General features: G+C 39.5%; 1 protein-coding gene across 5 annotated transcripts in view; it reads left to right on the forward strand.

Annotated features, from left to right (window-relative positions):
• ptprsa (protein tyrosine phosphatase receptor type Sa) overlaps positions 1–20,331 on the forward strand; it is a 166,627-nt gene that overhangs the window by 17,370 nt on the left and 128,926 nt on the right. For all 5 annotated transcript variants that reach the window (XM_088393314.1, XM_088393319.1, XM_088393316.1 and 2 more), the window contains one exon: positions 17,784–17,865. The gene's annotated coding sequence lies outside the window, so the exon portion shown is untranslated. The remainder of the gene's footprint in view (positions 1–17,783; positions 17,866–20,331) is intronic.

The raw sequence follows: 20,331 nt of genomic DNA on the forward strand, positions 1-20,331 counted from the left end.
AAAAAAAAGCAAAACAATGCCGAGTCAATATTCCCGAGGCAGGCATTCTTAAAGCATTTTTATAAATTCAAACAGAATACAATTCAAATGTGCACGTCTTTGGCATCCTCATGTGGAGTTTCACTTCAAATAGTATGTGCAATACAATCAAAGAAACAAAGACAAACCTAAAAATCAATCATATTTTCTACCTGTATATTTTTCAATATGGACTCCCATCCCGTCCTTCTCCTGACTCACTCCTGTACTGCTCCCATTTTGGATGTCAGATACATAAAATTTAATTTTTTTCACTCAGTTTGTCAATCCCTTTGTCCTCATAGACTCAAGAGTTTTTTTTTTTTGTTCCCTATTGGATAATCCCAGTCTCATCTGTTCACGTGAACTTTTTATCCTGTACCGTCTAAATTTTGTGATTAAAGGTAAAGTTTACACCACCCCGCGGGATTCCCGTCACCTGCGGGAGTCCTGAAAAAATGTCAGCCTCTAATTTGAAAACATCTAAAGTAGAGAGTAAATTGATGGATGAACTAGTAGCATCAAACTAAGGTCATTCACATACAATAATTACATTGGGGTGCTCATTGAAATTGGGTTTTGCAAATACGTAGAATGATTATTAATATAAAGCATTAGCAGTGGGATACAATTTTAGCCAGCATGAAATCTCCCCTTTGTGAAATAAACAGATTTCTTTAAACTTTTCTAATTCTTTAAATTACACCGCATTGTCTTATGGTAGTGATAATTAGTATGCAATTGCATTATGTTAGCCTTACCTTTTCTACCTTAATGCCGTTCTTATCAAACAGCAAACCTTTAAGTATAATGTGGGCTGCACTGTCTAATACAAGTACAGTTGTAAATATGAAATAAAATAAATAACACAACAGCTGAGATTTGAATGTGTTTAAAAAATGCTGCCTTGGAATTCAAAAGAAAAGGGTCTGACAAAAGAAAGGCATAGACAAATGGACGTGACTGAGCAGTGTAAATTCACTCAATGGCTCTCATTCCTCCTCTTATGTCTCTCTTACGCAGTGTTGTCATTCACCTAACCTTGGTGACTGAGTGGAAGGTTTCATGGCGCCTGCCAGATCTTGGCACGACAACGCGAGGGAATAAACCTTTCATGATGAGGCGCTTAGTAGATGTCTGATAAACAGCTCCAAAATGTTTCACTCTCCTAAAGGGACATTGTGTTTAGCAACAGCATATTTGTGAGCATGGATGAAATGATTTTTTATATGTGAATCATACGACAAAAGCCAATATATCATAGGAATAATAAATAAAAAACATCTTGAACTGAAATGGCACTCCATAGAGTCCAGATCACTGCCAAGGTTACTTAATTTACGGTACATTAGCATGATTGTACCAGCTCTATAAAAACAAGCTACTCTCCTGCATGTTGAGGGCATGCAAACTTCTCTTCTAAGGGCTATAGACACTTTGACCTCCTTACAGAGTAGGTCAATACATAAAAAGCAATTATACTTCTTTTTTTAATACAGTATATATCCATCCATTCATTTTCGGTACCGCTTTTCCCCACCGGGGTTGCGGGCGTGCTGGAGCCTCTCCCAGCAGTCATCAGGCAGAAGGCAGCCTGAACCGGTTGCCAGCCATTCGCAGGGCACAGTGACAAACAACCATCCGCACTCGCACTCACACCTAGGGGCAATTTGGAGTGCTCATTCAGCCTACCATGCATATTTTTGGGTTAGAAATTAGAGGAAACCGGAGTGCCCGATGAAAACCCACGCAAGCAAGGGGGGATCATGCAAACTCCACACAGGGAGACCCGGAGGTGGAATCGAACAGTTCTCCACCGTGCGACTTAATACAGTATATATTTTTAATATATTTTAAAAACCCAGCTTGGTAATACAAAAAGCTGTCCAGTATATTTTCTCATACCCACTGTCAGCTGGTACAGCTTTCAACTTTCAGCGTCATGCAAGATAGACGCTACAGATAATTGATGGCTGGGTAGATAGATTTGAGTCACATTGGCAAGTCTAAGACATACAGCACAATTGTGACCTCCATTAATTTTTTAGGTTAATAGAGGATGACAGATGCTTATGTCAATGTGGACAGGCACAATTGATGCTGATGACCTGGGTCGACATGTCCTGAAAGCAAAAGAATGACTGACTAGATTTCCAAGTACAGATGAAGTATTTTTCTCCCGGGATGTTCCAGCCTTGAACATAATTGAGCCTGTCTACAGTTCAGGTGGATGGACTGCTCCTAAGAGATGGCCAGAATGTGGAGAGCATACGAAACACTCAACTGTAATACCAGTAGAACACCTTCAACAAAGGTGGCTTAACCTCAGGCTAGTAATGGCTTCTCTTTTTCCTAAAAGACAGCTGGTTTTTTTTCAGTTAAAGGGCTTTAGGAATTGGGTTTCAAATCCAAATGTCCACCATTTGTTTGGAGCGTAACAAGGTTTGAAAGATCAGATCGTATCAGATCATACCCAACATGTCATCGCTCAAAACATGTCACCACCCTAATTACCCTCAGATGTGGATGTGGAGTCTATCTAAATGCCTCAAATCTTGGATTGACAAGTGATCAGTTTCCCCGTCATATTTTTAAATTTTTAAATACATAACACAATCACATAAATACTATAATAATTGAAAGAATACCCAAAGCGTTTGTAGGTACTCTCCTCTTGCAGGGCACCTTAAAATCTTTTCATGTTCGAACAGCTAAAACAAATGTGCAGAAACAATTTCTTGTTCGTGCCGTGCAACAGTCCGACTGTGGGAAAGCATACCTTGCATCTCTGTGATCAGTGAATTATTCAAGTGAAAGTCATATACCTTGTTTTCCGAACTATAAGTCGCTCCGGAGTAAAAGTCGCACCAGCCATAAATTGCATAATAAAAAAGAAAAAGGCATGTATATATGTCGCACTGCAGTATGTCGCATTTTGGGGGGAAATGTATTTGATAAAATCCAACACCAAGAACAGACGTCATCATGAAAGGCAATTTGAAATAAAAATAGAAGAGGCAACAACAGGCTGAATGTTAACGTTAAATGACACATAAAAAACGAACTGAGAACGTGCCTGACGTAACATTAAGAGTTATTCAGATAACTTAGCATAACATAAATAACAAGTTTATCAAACCATCAGTTCGCTCCAAATCACTAAATCCTATGATATCTTCATCCTCTGTGTCACTTTTAAACAACTCCGCTAACTCCGGAGGGAGAAGATGGAGCACTTCCTCTTTTACGTTGCTCACGTCAGACTCATCGTCAGTTGCAGTTCCAATTATTCCACAGGCGTAGAGCGCCCTCTTGCGGTTTAGTGTAAAATAACATGTGAAATGAATGTGTTAATAATTTCACATATATGTCGCTCCTGAGTATAAGTTGCACCCCCGGCCAAACTATGAAAAAAACTGTGACTTATAGTCCGGAAAATACGGTATTTGTCCCAAAGTACTTTTTGGAGCATTTAAATACCATGTGCCATTGATCGTCTTGTATGGTCTAGTGTGGCGCATATATTAATTTAATTGAAGGGAGGTAAGTAGTACAAGAGGTCAGAAAATAGGGGTTAAGAGCAGCCACGATTAAACATCATTGACATCCAATCATCCACTCCAAAAGAATCATACCAGAGTGTTATATCAGGGTTGCAGTGGAAAGTATGCAAGGAGCTGAAATACCCTTGAAACTGTACATTTCGACTCTTGCTCAAAATGTATTTTGCTTTCAAATAAATTTGAACCGGTTCGGTCAAAAGGGGGGGGGCATCGAAGTTTGGTATTGGCACACACTCTTTAAGGTTAGGCACATTAGTAAAAATCATTGGTAAAAAGGTCATTGATTGCATCCATCGATGAATGTGAAGAACTGGACTTGAAGCACTACTCCTGCATGTGTTTTTGCTATTTGTATTTATTTATATCAGTACTTTTTAGAAGAGCATGTCTTCTTGTCATGATATTGAGACAAATTGCATCGTGACCAAGAAAGCTACTCTGCTGATTAACTCTTTGCGGATGGCTTTTCATCTGTTGGCATTTGATGTACGGCGCCTTTGTAAGCGCTACGGTCGAATGCAATCACGGGGCCTTTCATTGCTGGGGCCCCCCTCAGATTGCCTGCTTGTTCCCCAGAGAGGCCATCCTTCAGAAAATATTGACTGCTGGACAGTGAGTGGTCGTGTGTGTACTTGTGGGGAGTCTGCTTTAGAGAGAAATTGTGGAGGCTGTTGTGTGTGCCCATGCGTGTTTTGTCTGTCTGTCCCTACAAGGAAAAAAAATCACAAAGAAGCACTCAGAGGGCAAAGGTCACTAAGCTTGTGAATGTGAGAACGGAAAATCTATTCTGCCCAACATATTGCCCCCAAAGCCCCTTGTTTACACCTGTAGTCCGTCACAGATGTGATATAGCTCTTCACTCTATCTCCATACGTTTAATGTTTTAGTTGATTGAACAAGTGACAGTAAATTGATCAGGGTCACAGGATGATGGTTTCAGTTTGAACAGAGAATATTCTGAAAAAATCTGGCTCAGATCATAGGGAAGTTTCACTTGTTGAGCTGATGCCTCAAACATCTGGTGGGTGTTTATTTAACATAAAGACAGCATCATTAGCTCATGCACATTAATTCCTGACTGTGCTATGAGCTTTCTGCTTGAATGACAGTAATTATTACTTCACTCTTGACGTGGCAACATTCTTGACGTCTTTGTTTAATCCGAAGCGGAAGCCCCAACTCAAAGACCCACACAGTTGTTTTCTGTGGTATGTGAATGGAAATATACATTAGTTTCCTTTTATCTTTTTGGAACCCTTAAATCTGATTTTCAGAATTTATCATTTTCATCCAAAGGTGATTTTGATTAGTTTTTATCAACCAGTAGGAAGCTCTGTTTAGACTATTATCGAAGAATACAGCATTTTTTATCTTACCACATAAGAGGTCCTACTACGTTTTGGACTTTTGCAGTGACTCAACTTGTTCCAACACTGTTGTCAGAAAAGAATAGTTGCATGACATTAACAACCATTGGCCAAATGTTGATGACAGAGGTTTGGCGCATGAACTTGACCCATGCAGCTTTGAGCAATGAAAAATGAGTCCATATCTCTCAAGACATGTTATTCACACGTTGTATATTGGATTTCATCGCATTATGCATTTACATTTTGATTTGCATGATTTTTTGTAGAATATAGCCCTCCTTCCTTCACAGTATAATTTCAAATTTAGTTTCATACAAATTTGCAACATTAAACAAATATGTTGTTCTAAATAATAATAATAATAATAATTTATTCTGTTTGGAGAGAAAACATCTGCATTAATAATCATACTTGCATTGGAATATTTAATTAGAAAAGATGAGAATGACTATCAAATGATTTTTAAGTTCTAACGAATGCATGTCTTCACAGTCGATACTTTATTTGATCATTGCCGATTGAACGTTTTGCCCCAAAAGAGTCAAATCCCTTGATTATTAAAAACACTTAACCTCAAAGTCCAAAGCAATTATCAGATCCACCCATCTGGTGTCTCTGGATGAGGCTAAAAAGAAAGCTGGACAGGATATCAAGGTCATCTCAGGATTCAGGTTTGAGCTTAAAACATGTGGTATCAACTGTCATGTTGCACCTATTGCCTGCTCAATCTGTCCAACAATATTGGGTGCAGCAGATGGGGTGTTGGGGGGGTTCAAGGTCTTGCCCTTTTCAACCGTCTTGCGCTACTCTAGGGTATCGGCCCCTGGGGTAGGTAATAATGGAGTAATCCTCTTATCTATTGCTGGTTCTTTCACGGATCATTTTTCTTATGCTTCAGTCTATCATTCCATACTGAGCTGACACAAGGCGGAATATTTTCCCATTGGAATTGTCTGCTCATTTTTGATGTGGATTATACTGACAGGCAGCGATGTAAAAGGGAACTTACACCATTAATGTCAAAGTCAAACCAGGGACTATTGATGTCAAACTACACTGATATGAGGAGTGGAACCCCCTCTGAATCGATTAGGTGATTATGACTACAGTTACGCTTGTGGATATATTCATTCAGGTCAATTCTTTTTGTTACTTTTACTGTTCGTGTGAAAACTCCATTAAAGCTGGCCTAGTTGCAATCAGACATTGGCGCCGAAGGATGGGAAAAGCAAGGCGATGATTTGTAATGCCACATGTGACAAACACTTTTGCTGTAAGACAGGGGGACAAGCAGGATGTGGTGGAGAAGAATTCTCTTCACGCTTTGTCTTTCAACATCACTGGGGACAAGCCACATCTAACATTATTATTAGCATGCTCATCTCTAAAGTTCTCAATCACTTAGACTAGAACACATGAAAATAATTGGTGTGCTTTTCTTCCTTTACTGTCTTGGAACGCATGTGTTTGTCACTTACAGCTTTTATTGTTTACCGTATTTTCCACACTATAAGGCACACCGGATTATAAGGCGCACTGTCGGCTTTTGAGAAAATTGGAGGTTTTTAGGTGCGCCTTATAGAGCGGAAAATACGGTATATATTTTGTTCAGTATCTTGCTGTTATGAAGGTAGAAGTTGCCCCATTGTACAGTCAAGGTAGAAGCTGCCCCATTGTACAGTCACTATACCTTCTGTACAGTTTTAGGGACCTGAATGTGAGTATATGAATGTTAGATTTGCCAATACTTGAATAAAATGTTCTGCCGTAGTTCAGTCTGAAAGTAATAAAAGTGTGGATTACTTTTTGCAGAGGGCTGACATGGTGTAATATTATGAGTCTTCAGCAAACAGCAAATTGCTTCATACACAGAAATTTGAGTAATGGGTAAGAAATGGTAGTCGGATTGAAATTGCGTTTATATTTTTTGTTATTTTTGTTAATAGAAGAACACAGCTGATAAGGTGTAATTCTTTCAATGTATTTTATAACAACTAGTGATATATTTATACGCAAAACACTTAACTCCTCATCTTTTGTTTAACATCGAGTTATTAATATCCCCTTCTGTGATAGCTAAAGCCTGCTAGCTGAGATGTATTTTATCTGTGCATATGCTCTCCCCGTTCTGCTAATGGCTGTTTGTATTATCCCACTGTGTTGATGGGTTGTAAAGAAAACCACCCTGATGTGATGACCGTTTTTCACATAATGGCAACACAGGCTCCACATTGCCTCAACTGTGCAAGTGTGCGCAAGGATGTGTGTGCATGCATGCGAGTGTCATAACTCTGATTCTTCTCGGGGTGGAACAAATCCAAAAATTTTACCGGCATTTACCGGCATAACTTGTTTTTTAAAAGCACGTGTCTCTTAATTAAATCTCGACTTTACTGATCTATAATAAACATAAACGCAAAAGATTAATTGCTATTGTTTAGTATTGTTGTAAAACACAATATATGTGTACTGTGTATGTTTCTGTATTTGAATGGCAGCAATGGAGCTCTGGCTCACTTGCTAAAAAACAGAAATTGATTTTTAAGTCTATGTGAAAGCTCCTGTGTGCATTCTGTGCAAGGAGATTGTTTCTGCACTTCTTGGTATCATTCAAAGTGTCTAACCCCTCAAGTGGTCAGATCTGTTATGTGGTTTGAGCCATTTTTTGATATATATATGGGTCAAATTGACCCAATCTCTTGGATCAGTCCAATTTTTAACGTAGCAGTTTGAAAGGTGTAGACTGTAGAGGGATGACTAGGGCGCATTTGTCAACTATTCGCAGTACTATCCCAGAATTGTCTCAGTCAATATGACAGCCATGTCTATCGTATAAATTAAAAGTGTTTTTTAAGAGCTATATTTTGAAACAAATTAACTTTATTGATGTCTCAATCCCAAACACAACGGTTTTTGCTCATGGCCAAGTGTAAAGACGAACAAGTGATGTCGGACAATAATTTTCCCTGTATATTAAATTGTAAACGGAGTCAGAATTAATCTGAGTCAACACATTTCTGGATATTGACTGACACGTCTGTCATGTAAAGTAAAAATGCTTTTCATGAGACATCATTTCCTCCCCGCCCCAGCAGCCACAGTTAAGGATTTTTGTTTAACAACAACACCCTTGGGATTTAGAGAGCCAAAGCTCCAATTGAAAAATGATTTCCCTCACAATTATGTGACGACAGTGTACGATCACCACCTGCATCCATTGATCAAGTGAAAGAAGTTGGGCGGTTGTGATTGGAGTCTGCTTGCAATGCCATGACTTTATCTCGCCTTGCACAGCTCTTGAATGAAAGGTGTTATTGCAGTCTCTTCTGTTTCTCCTTTGTTGTTCATTAGTCTTTATAAACATTTAAACGAACAATTCAGTGGTTCACACTGTGTATAAATATCCTCTCAAGTTGTATATAGGGTTCATCTGAACTGCATGATTGTGAGGAATGTTGTTCATAGCCTTTGCTCACTCATCTGTAAGGATTCAATGCTGTAGTAGCTCCAAACAACAATTAAATGCTTGTCTGAAAGATAATGAGACAAATGCTTAGGGACCCAGTTCCAAAACTCCAGTTTGAGCAAACTGGAAGCCTAATTCCCCCCCAATGCCTCTGGGGTCTTTTGGCGAGCAGAGAGCTCTACGGGGAACATTGTGAGAGTGTCATCTCCCAAATGTCTATCCTAATTCTACCGCCCGGCATAGTCGGATAAAGACCCCACCGGCACAGCCGCCAGTGTTTCAAGTCTGATTAATCTTCTGATTAGGTTAATCCAGCAATGCTTCAATGGAGGGAAACCCATCTCCCTCTGAAAAGTGCCCTCTTCCAAAAAAGGGCTATTGTGTTCCGTCTCTTTTAGTTTGAGAGTGTTGGGACCTGTCAAGTGATTATCTTGAGACTTGGGTCTAAGGTGCTTATCAGATATCCCCACCTTCATCCTGTTTTCACAGGGATGAAATAGAATATTGTTCAAAAATTCATCTTTAATTTGTCTAATTATAATGAGACTATTGTATTCAGAAGCAGCAATCATAAGTATCGCTGTAAAAAGTTGCAGAAAATAAAAAATATAATAATTTGAATAGCTGCATTATTATACCAGAATGGCTAAAACTTAATATTTTTTATATTTTGGCAAAACATTTGGCACTTCTCAGAAATATAGTATTCACTCTTTCTCAAAAGGTACATTTAAGGCTGGGTAGCAACTTCTTTTGCGACTGGGTCAGCGCCAAATGTTACAGATTGCATATTGTTATGAAAATTACACGCACTAAAAACATTTTATCGCTTGTTGCTTTTTACTTTCTATGTGCAGTCTCTGTCTTCCAGATAATTTGTAAAATTTGTGCTTGATTGAGACCCGGGTTATTGTTCAAAGGTACCTAAGGTAATGAAAGTCATGTTGGAAGAAAAAGCTTACAAAGACCAGCGGAAACTACAATAAGAGTCATTTCCTGATTTATCACCGCTGTTGCAGCAATGAATAGAGAATGTTAATGAAGGTCAAATGACAAAACACTTTCCTTGGCTTTATGGTGAGGTGGGGTCTATTAAATACTACCCACTGTTACACACACACACACACACACACACACGCACGCACACACACACACGCACTGCTTAATGATTAGAGAACATTCACTGAGTAGCTCCTATTCTATAGAGTAATGCTTTTCAAAAGGTTTACATCCAATTAGCCTTTTAGCCTCTCCAAATCTTTAAAGCAGAAAAAAATGCATCATTGTTTATGTGCAATCTGCAAAGCTAATTTTCTATTTAATAGTCAATTAATTGTAAATAATTAAGAATTTGGTAATGGTGTCATTTGTAATCCTGTTGCTTTTTGCATGCTGCTTACTCTGTGTAAGAAAATGAATGTGGTTACTTAATAGAGACTATGATTTTTTTAAGGGCCTCTGTCAAAGACACTAACGTAGCTGTGGATTGTTCAATTTGGTTACTTTGAGTGTTGACCAGTCGTAAAATATCTTCATGTTCAAGGTGGCGGTGCACCACAATGCTATAGTGTCTCGAGCATCCTTAATAAACCATTTTTACTTTGACTTTGCTTTACCATTAGCTCCATAGAATCTAATGATGCAGAATCATTATAGTCACAGGTGATTCTAACCACATAAAACTGACGGACGGTCTACCAGATTAACACTAACATGTCGCCATGCCATGCAGACTGATATCAGTTCTGCTAATAACTCCAATTTGTACTTGTAAGCTTTTGACTTATGATAAACTCATGATTGATGTATTCCTCCAAAAGACGGCATAGCTAAAATCAGTGGACTCACAATTTCCATTCGGTCAGTTATCCTGAGGAAAAGACTGTCTTGAAATGAAGAGTATTTTATCCTTTAGACTTTCAGCATTTTCACACCAATTAGCACATAACTAGATCAACACTGAGACCCTTTCCCAAGTCCATAGGGGAGGCGCAAAGCCACAACCGCCACTTTTAAGATTGGATATCACCCCCTAAAACCGCACTGCTTCAAGTTACACCGGGCAACCACCTAAATGGCCTTAAATATTTAATTGGGCCAGGAGAACATCTTGGGAGGATGGCATAGCTTTAATTTATTTAAGATGCTCAAACAGGGAGATTTACTTTGGAGGCAGAAAATTGCAAGGAGAAGTATCAGTGTGGCATTTTTCTGTTCAGCCCAAAGCGTTTGTAGGTACACTCCTCTTGCAGGGCACCTTAAAATCTTTTCATGTTCGAACAGCTAAAACAAATGTGCAGAAACAATTTCTTGTCCATGCCGTGCAACAGTGGGACGGCTTGAATAATTAATATAAGGTTTGCTAAATTTGAATCCTTTTACATTTTACAACCGCAAATTGATTCACTGACCTTGTTGCCCCTCAACTCATTTCATCTTGGATCATTCTGCTGTTTGTAGTGGAATGAAGATGGTGGCAAGGTGCACCTACCTCCCTGATTCTCGAACACACAGCAGCGCTGGAAGTGTGAAACAAAAGTGCTGTCACTTTTAATTACATGCGGCCCGATTTACATCACCAGGTGTGGCAGGTGTTCTGTGTACTCAAGCAGGGGCAACAAACATGCATAGAGTAATTTATTCTAATCGCTATCAAAGCTGCCACTTATCCACAGTGGCGGGGTGGTTGTTTGTGTGGGTGAAAGTAGGGTAAAAAGGGGATGGGTGGGGGCGTGAAGGCTGCTGGTGGTGGCATGCTATCATGCAGTTCATCCTTAATGAGTGTGGATTAGCATGGATGATCCGGGCTTTGCAAAACCTCTGGTCCAGGCCCGTGTGTGTGTCTGTGTGTTTGTACATCATGGTGCATAAAAAGTCAGACTGGAAATCGTATCAAGAATTGGCCACTATTGTGTGTTTTGTTGGTTTTAGGATACAGCTTTGTTTTAAAGAGTTGCTCTGATTAATGTCGAATGGGTGAAGTGATATGTGTGTGCTTCCTGTCAATCATACACAGCTCAATACCGCCTCCACCTTCCCCAAAGATGTGCGTGAAAACTGATTAATATTTGTCAGCAGTGATTTATTCATCCATTTAGTTATTTATGAGCTGTTGCCTTTTGTCAGGGAATAACAAAACAACAAAAACCAGTTTCCTGGCAGCAAAATTAAATTGGCAAGTTTTTTCCAGATTGCGTGTGCAGTGAGCCCTCACTATTTATCGGGGATCGGGACCTGTGAATAGCGTGAAAATCTACAAGTAATTGACGCCCACACAAAACATTTACAATTATCTATTGATGCCACAAGATGGCGGCCAAGCACTTTTCCTATTGGACAAAGTGCCTGACTAAATAAAGCTCCTCGCCTAAGTGTGATACAGGTGCCTGCCACCAAGATAACACCAGATGGCATCAGAGCAATATTTTTACGTGTGACATGGCTTTGGCCTGACCGGAAAAATAGCGAAAAGCATACTTTTTACTTCGCCAATTAACTTTAGTTGCAAAATAAGTCTGCGAATTGGCAAATTTGAATATCCTGGGCTCACTGCACATAAACGATATTGTCATTATTGCGGACTCTAAATGCCTCTACCTGGAGAAAAATCTGTTTCTTGTGGCATGTTTACATTTATAAACCCACACTCCAATTAGATATATGCCATTCCAGTTATTTATGACCATTAACCTATTTAACATTTGCTGAGCCTACCTTGACTTAACCCCCAACAGTATTTACAGCACATCAGATGAAAATCAGACAGCCAGATAGAGTAGCAGTCGTAAACATGTTCCCTGGGAAATAATACATAATTAATCCACTGTGTGCTAACCTTACACCCCCCCCCCCCCACCACCACCACCTCCCCCCCCCCCCCCCCCCCACACACACACACACACATATATATACTGACAATTTACTCCCCCACCCACTTGCTAGGCAGTCTTGGGAACACAGATGTGACCACCTCGGCACCTTTCCAGCCCAATGTCACCACTGCGCCTTATCAGAGGGCATTGGAGGGGATTTAGCCCATCTATCCCCTCCCTGTACAGCTCTGCATGTTCACAATAGAACACCCGCTCAGTTTTATCCCACCATCATATCACGAGCCATTAACACAAGGGACCTACAATAACATTATTTATGGAGGCATTAATATTATCGACCTGCATGCTGTCAGGTGAAATGATTTATTTCTAGTTAGGAAAGGGAGCCATATAGAGGTGGCAGGTGGACTAATCGGATATCAGTCACAGTCCGTTCATATGTAGTCAACATTAAAAAAGCACAAGTTAAGAATGATGTATTGGCACACACTCTACCTCTCAGGTAGGTTCAAGTCCCAAAAATATCATGTGTGAAGCAGGCATCATATACAGTACCGTATTTTCCGCACTATAAGGCGCACCTTCAATGAATGGCCCATTTTAAAACTTTGTCCATATATAAGATATATACATTTGGCCCGTGGGCCGGACTTTGGACACGCCTGCTCTAGTGGCTCAATATTGGTCCATATATAAGGCCCACCTGATTATAAGGCGCAATGTCGGCTTTTGAGAAAATTGGAGGTTTTTTGGTGCGCCTTATAGTGCGGGAAATACGGTAGGTTAACTCGTAGATGTTCAACCTCATTGCGACTGCTTCACGTCATTTTTAGGAATGGTGTTAGACGTCACAAAACTAGAGATCCAACTGTCTGGATATTTAACAATCATAACCAAAATGATCATGGTTAATAATAGACTATAATTAATTATGAAGGTTTTAAAAAAACACTTAAAAAAAGAAGACTAACCATCAATTCACCTACCTTGGTCCTTTTTAAAGGAAAAAGGCGAGTTGGTTCTGAACAAAGCAAGACGTGCATTTCTGTTTCTGTTGAAGGGTGCTGAAGAAAATGAGAACAAGCAAGGTGATAAAGTATAATGTGGGTCAGAATGTAGCCTGCAGTACTGGTATTTTAAAATACATTTCAATGACTAAAGAAAGTTATTAGTGAAGTGAATGAATGTGTATTTTTACTCAATCCAAAAGAACCTTGACTGGTACCTCACCTCACTGTTTTTTTTCCCTGAATTCAGAAAACATGAGGTCTATCGTCTTTGATTTTTACGTTTGCCTTTTCCAGCCTTGAGGTGATGCACTTACCAGTGTAGTCCAATATGGGTTACCACGGAAAGATTGACTCTCAACAATTCCATATGCGAAGAAGAATATCAGTTTGGACTCTAAAAACATGTGACATTTGTTCAGTATGTACCGTAATTTTCGGACTATAAGTCGCGTTTTTTTTCATAGTTTGGGTGGGGGGGCGACTTATAATAAGAAGCGACTCGTGTTTTTTTTCAAAAATTTTCAAAAAAAAAAAAAAAAGTGAAACCGCGATAAACGAACCGCGCTGTACCAAGGCATTACTGTAATTTGAATTTCAAGTGACGTCAGCAGCACGACGCAGCGTGGCGCGGCGGTTGTTTACAAAAAGGACAAAGGTTGATCACGGGATGACGAAGATGACGAAGGGCCCCACGTACTACCGGCATCATTAGCGGCTTTGTTTCCAAGTGACACGGAGGATGAAGAGTTTGAAGGATTTAAGGATTTGGAGTGACACAGAAGGTTTGAAAAACTATTATGGCTTTTACGCACGCCCGGTCCTACTCTACGGAGCTCTCTTTCACCTCCGTGGACTGAAGTTGGGGCCGGCGCTCGGCTGGGTGGCTGTCCAGGGACGGTGGATGGGGCTCGGTCTTGGCTTTTACGCACGCCCGGTCCTATTCAATGGATCTCTCTTCCACCTTCGTGGCTAGAAGTCCACGCCACCACACGCCTGGAAGTTTATTTTGTTAAATAAGAGCCGTTTACCAAACCCACATCTTTCCTTGTACTTTGTTAACGCTACAATATAGTTATATACTAGAGCTGTGGAATAACGACGAGGCTGACGTCAGGGTGGAGGAAGGACAAGGACGAGGAATTTGATCGAAGGATTTAATGATTTAGAGTGCACAGATGGTTTGATAATATTATTGCTTATATAATAGTTATTTGATATCTAATTTATATATCGTTATATGGGCCTGTGGAATATTTTGAAGTGCAAGCGCCGTCAGTGGCGCGCACCCATTGTTGACAAATGACGATCGATGGATTTAATTAATTGGAGTGACACAGATGGTTTTATAAACGTGTTATTTATGTAATAGTTTTTTTAATAACTCTGAATGTTACGTCAGGCCCGTTCTCAGCTCTTCGTTTGTGTTTATGTCACGTTAGCATACCTATCGTTTAGCCTGTTGTTGCTCGTCCATGTCTGTTCTTGATGTTGGATTTTGTCGAATAAAATGTGATTTATGCTCCGGAGCGACTTATATATGTTTTTTTGTCACGTTATTGTGGATTTTATGGCTAATACGACCTATATAGCGACTTTTAGTCCGAAAATTACGGTATACCTTCTGAGGATGATGAATGGTCAGTCAATTGTCTTTATTTTGTGATTAATCATTTTATTTTGCAGACTGCTTTGCCTTCCCCTCTGCGCTTTCTTTTACCTTTGTTGTGCTTACCTGCCAGCTCATTACCCCCTCAGCCTTCTCCTCTGTCCATCACATATACTATACTCTTGTCACTTGCTACTTCCTTTTGGGTCTTCTTATTCCTCCTTATCCTCCCATGCCTCTCCTGTATTCTCTCCTCTCAAAGTGTCCCATCAAATTTACATTTCTCCATCCGTGTCTTATCTCAAACTTGGATTACTGTCTCCCTTGAGTCCACTGTTCTCACATCCCTTGCTCTGTGGTGACAATTAGTGATTGATATCTATTAGTAAAGATATCAATCAATCAATCAATCAATTGATATTAGAGTTTGACCAAATGACAGTTGAGTGCAACAAAAATGAACAAAAATGAACTAAACACCACAGACGGAGGCAAAAAAAGCAACACAAAGTTTAAAGTTTAAATGTACTATTTGTTTTCCAGACCTGTTGGGTGTTTGTGCAGTGTTTCCTTCTCATTTTATGTTTTTTTTTTCAAAATGACTGTAGTAATCTAAGACTGTATTAATTATTATTCACATTATATTATAGTAATATAAGATTGTATTAATTCTTATTCTTATTATTTTATAGTAATATAAGATTGTATTAATTATTATTCATATTATATTATAGTAATATAAGATTGTATTAATTATCATTCATATTATATTATAGTAATGTAAGATTGTATTAATTATTATTCATATATTATATTATATCATATTATAATATATTATGTTATATTATAATTAATTAATTATTGACTGTTTGGGGGCTATGAACTTTGAACACAAAGGCCAAAGACTGGGATTTACAGTATCTAGGCCATTGCCAACATGCTCATTGAAAGCGATAATGTCATGTATGTGGTCATGTCGCTGAAAAAGAAAATGAACAAAATCATCTCCGGGCACGCATTTCATTTCCCAATTTGCCATGCACCATGATGCTTGGCCATCTGTCACAGCAAGGTGACTAAACACAACGGCAATATGTTGCAGGGTCATGAGAAAACAAACTGCTATCCACACGAGAGGAGCAAATAACTGTACAGCCAGCCCCTCAAATCCACAGCAAGAACTGAGAGTCTTGCTGAGACTTTGAGCTGTTTGATCCCACCTACATGCTATTGTTGCGATGCCAGGGCACTTTTCTGTTTTCTTCGATGTGGCTTTAGAATGACTTTTTAGCTTCCTTGCTATTCCGCCAAGTCGTCATTGTGGTTGATTAATGGCGACTTGCCTGGCCAAGGGAGTGTCTCATGCAGCGGAGGAAGCGGTAGTACGACAGCGTGTGTGCACTGAATAAATGCTGTACATTAAACAAATTCCCCTGCGCTTGTCTTAGCAGCCAAGCATGTGGGAGGATTGCAGATCATGTTTTCCTCCCTCTCACATATTTGAACTTACGTGTAGGTACAGCTACGAATTTAGTTACCTTTTCAATAGTTTTCACAGCAAATACTTTTCTATTTTCACCCCCATTCGTGCCAATATCATTGTCCCAAACAAACGCCACATGCACATACACGCGCGCACACACACACACACACACACACACACACACACACACACACACATACATTCATCTGTACCTACTCTCTACTGGCCTGTAGACAATGCACCATTAGATTGCACTGGAGCCAACCTGTTCGGGTCTGATTGGCCAGCAAGCACTAACATGACCCCTGTGGCCCATCAGAATGTTGACCACTGAGGTAATGATGCCCACTGAGGATGCTGGGAGACTATGTAAACCCAAAAATAGAAAGGGTAGAGAAGTCAATAAGTTTCAGAATATATATATATATATATATATTATACCTTTCTGCAGACGAGTAAACTGTAAGTGTACAGGTACTGTGCTCCCCTGGGGGTAAGGATTAGTGTCGTTTTTACTTCTACTCAATTGATAAAAATTACAGGGATACTTTCTTGAGCGTCAATCACCTTTTTGCTATATGCAAAATAATAGCTTCAATGAATCCCAATTCAAAGTCTGCGCTTAGGTTCGAGTAGCATGAGGTGCAAAACTGAAACTCATGTCAATCGTCAATGGGAACAAATAAATATTCTAAATATGTTTTTTGGTAAAGCACCTGAGAGTCAGCATCATACAAGAGCGAAATGTTTTCACATGCAGTTCTTTGTAATACCCTGGGGAAAACTGGATCATGGCCACTGATGAATCTTGTATGAACGCAGAAGACTCAGCATTCATATTACTCAAACATGCCCCTGTTGAGTATTCCATAAATGATATTCATAATATTATCCTGGAGGAAACTCATCACTGCTGAGCTCTTCTGACCTTTGTAAAGGTTCCACATTGGGTGACATGGACAAAGATTCAGATCTGAGAGTTTTACTTTCAAATCAAATGAGGCTTGATTGATATTGCCTATTTTTGTTTTGCAAGAAAACACTGCTCAATAAGGCATTGATCACATTTAAACATAGGCTACACAACAATTGTGCACGCACATACAGTATATTGACATTTTCAGACCTGGCTCGTTAGAGATGTGAAGGAGAAAATGATCAAACAAAAAAAAAACCCGCAGGGATTTTATGTAGATTTGCTCTGCAACTCTCTGGCAATCAGCACCAAGTCTCCTCTTTGCCTGAGAACCGCCGTGCTGTGGTCACAAAGGGCCAGGAGAGAGAATGAGAGATAAACTCATCTCAGCGTTTGTCGACTTCCCTCCACCCACCACTTGAAAAAAAGCACTTCATTTACTAGTCTCTTTCATTAATGTTTCTCTTTCATTTTCCCTGTTTTCCCCCTCTCCCTCCTCCAATTTCTCAACTTTAAAGGTACGCGTGAGCAAGTAACAAGAAGAAGCTGCTGGAGTAGCTGAAGATATGACGTTCAAGACCTTTTGAAAACAAGCCAGTGGTAAGTGGGGTCCTGCATTTATGCACAGTTTGCCACCATTTTAGAGAAGAGATTTTCTTCTCTATAGGGATTATAGTGTTTTTCAAAAGACCTTGCCATAGATCTTAAGAGTGTTTGTTTTTGTAGTTTTTTTTTTAATGTCGCCATTAATTTTTTTCATATTTCTTCTATTGTAGAAACCATTCCACTCTGCTATTGCCGCTCCCGTTTTAAACCTGCAATAGCCACAGTGTAGGATAATCCTATTTGGGAAAAAAAAAATAAGAAGGTTTTTATGATCCCATTGGGATTATTTTTTTCAGATAGTGTGACAGCCATGTGACTTTGATTTAAGAATTATATCTGGGTCTGAAACAGTACTATCTTCTGGATCTGGCAATTCATTGATCCCTTGGCTCGAATTTGTAAAAGTATATAAATCAGTGCAAGTATGTCATATGACGGTGTAAAGTGAGACATTTTCTGATCATACATTTTGGACTTGGAAATAGAAAATAGATATGACAATTGTTTTTTTAGTATAACAATGGTGTATATTCTGTCCGGGTTTGAGGTTTGCATGGTGGAGTGGTGAGGATCCAAGTGCAAGGAAGCAGGGAGGCAAAACCTGTGAGCAGTAGTAATCACAAAAAATAATGTGTTAAACCTGGACAAGACACAAATGGCTGAGGAAGCAGATAGGTGGACAACATACTGTTCGCGGGAACACATTGCCCTTGACCATAATTGCAATTTCCAAAAGCCCAGGTAACAGTTAAGATTTATCAAAAATATATTCTTTCTCCCTAATGATCTCCACAGATTGATGTGTGACAAACTGTCACCTTTGCCCAATTGTTTGCGCTGAGCCTTTCCATTCATATTGACAGGCGAGCCCAGGCTCAGCGCGCACTATCATCCACCTGTCACTGCCAAATAGCTTTGAGGACCTCTACCTGCACTGCAGCTTTTCTGTCATCCAATATTGCACATTGGTGGTCTTTAAAGAGGATGGCTTTCACATAGGAGTGTAGAACAGAGCTACAGAGCTTCTACAGATCTAGCTATTTTTTTTCTTTGTCACTGACACTTAAAGAAGTCCTTTGTCCTTCAGATATATATCACTGCATATTTCTTGGTTGGGTTGGAAAACTATTCGCATTCCACTTTGCATGGTAGAGTAAATAGTTTCATTTTGAGTTGAATTACTGTCTCTTCTAAGAGTGACTCTACTGCCGTTTAATACCCTGCTCACTCTTTTCTCATTGGGTACACCATCGCTTGATTCTAAGTCCTGCTGGCAGAGCTTTTCACAATCACGAACTGTAGACGAGGTGGAGGAACTGTGTGTCAGAGCAGATGTAGGGCCAACCATCACAACTCGATGTGCTTCTCATCTCTGCTCCAGTCAGGAACTACCAGCTTGTTAACTAGATCCACTATATTGGAACATCCTGGAATTTACTGCTAAAAATGTGCATCAAACGCCTTCGAGCTTGTACAATCAAAGTGTGAATTTTCTGAAGTTGCTCCAAATCTCATAACCCAGTATTATATCGCGCAGAAATCAAAGCACCTTGAAACATAGACCTCCATTTAGCATAAAAAGCATTGTGAGATGTGTGAGGTCCAATGTCACCCAACTCCACATTAAGCGTTTGTCATTTGTCATAAAGGTTAAGTGAGTTCTAGTGTGTGTGTGTGTGAGTGTATGTATTATTGGTAACATTTATTTATTTTATTTTTTTTTAATCCGAACAAACCGGAACTTGTGTATGACTCCCCCAGTCAGGTACATTCAAAAGGTATATATGTATTTACAGTCACATTTTTTACAAATTATATTATTGCCGTTGAGGGTTATAACTGCCTCCAAAGGAAAAAAATGGAAGCGTGCGTCATGTAATGTGTAAATGATCCTGCGAAGTTTTGTTGTCACAAACAATAAATTGTCTGCAATGTATGTCAGACAAATGTGTCAAATTTTAAACACCTCTTTTTTAAATCGGGACAACACGAGAGCTCTCATCACCACTCATCGCTTAGCCTGCAGTGACTAAACTTTAGTGATGTACAGATGAAGGATGCACTGTACTGTCTGATTTATTGTGCATTTTTGTTGTGCTTTAAGAGGCAGGAAAACATGTAATTGGATCAAAGTTCAGTGACTCTAATGTTTGATGTTGTTTACCCCAACTGGTGAGTTGGCGCTAACTAAGGCAATTTGGGTCAGTTGGCTGATGTATCACTCTGCCTCAAAGGGGCACTGTTGGGGGTTTTATGGGGACCTTTTTTATTTTTGGATTACAACATCAAATCAATTTCAACATGCAGTAAAATTGAGGCCAATTGCCAAAGGTTTTTGTTGCTGCATTTTGGGTTTTTTTTCCCCCCTGGGGTTACTACACCTTAGCTCCTGTGAATACTTGTGCCTTAAATGGCCATAGCACGTCTCTTTAAGCTTCTAGCAAATTGCTCAGGACTCTG

The sequence above is a fragment of the Syngnathus floridae genome, chromosome 13, assembly GCF_059516105.1.
Source record: "Syngnathus floridae isolate MCC-2025c chromosome 13, RoL_Sflo_1.0, whole genome shotgun sequence".
NCBI classification, from domain to species: domain Eukaryota; kingdom Metazoa; phylum Chordata; class Actinopteri; order Syngnathiformes; family Syngnathidae; genus Syngnathus; species Syngnathus floridae.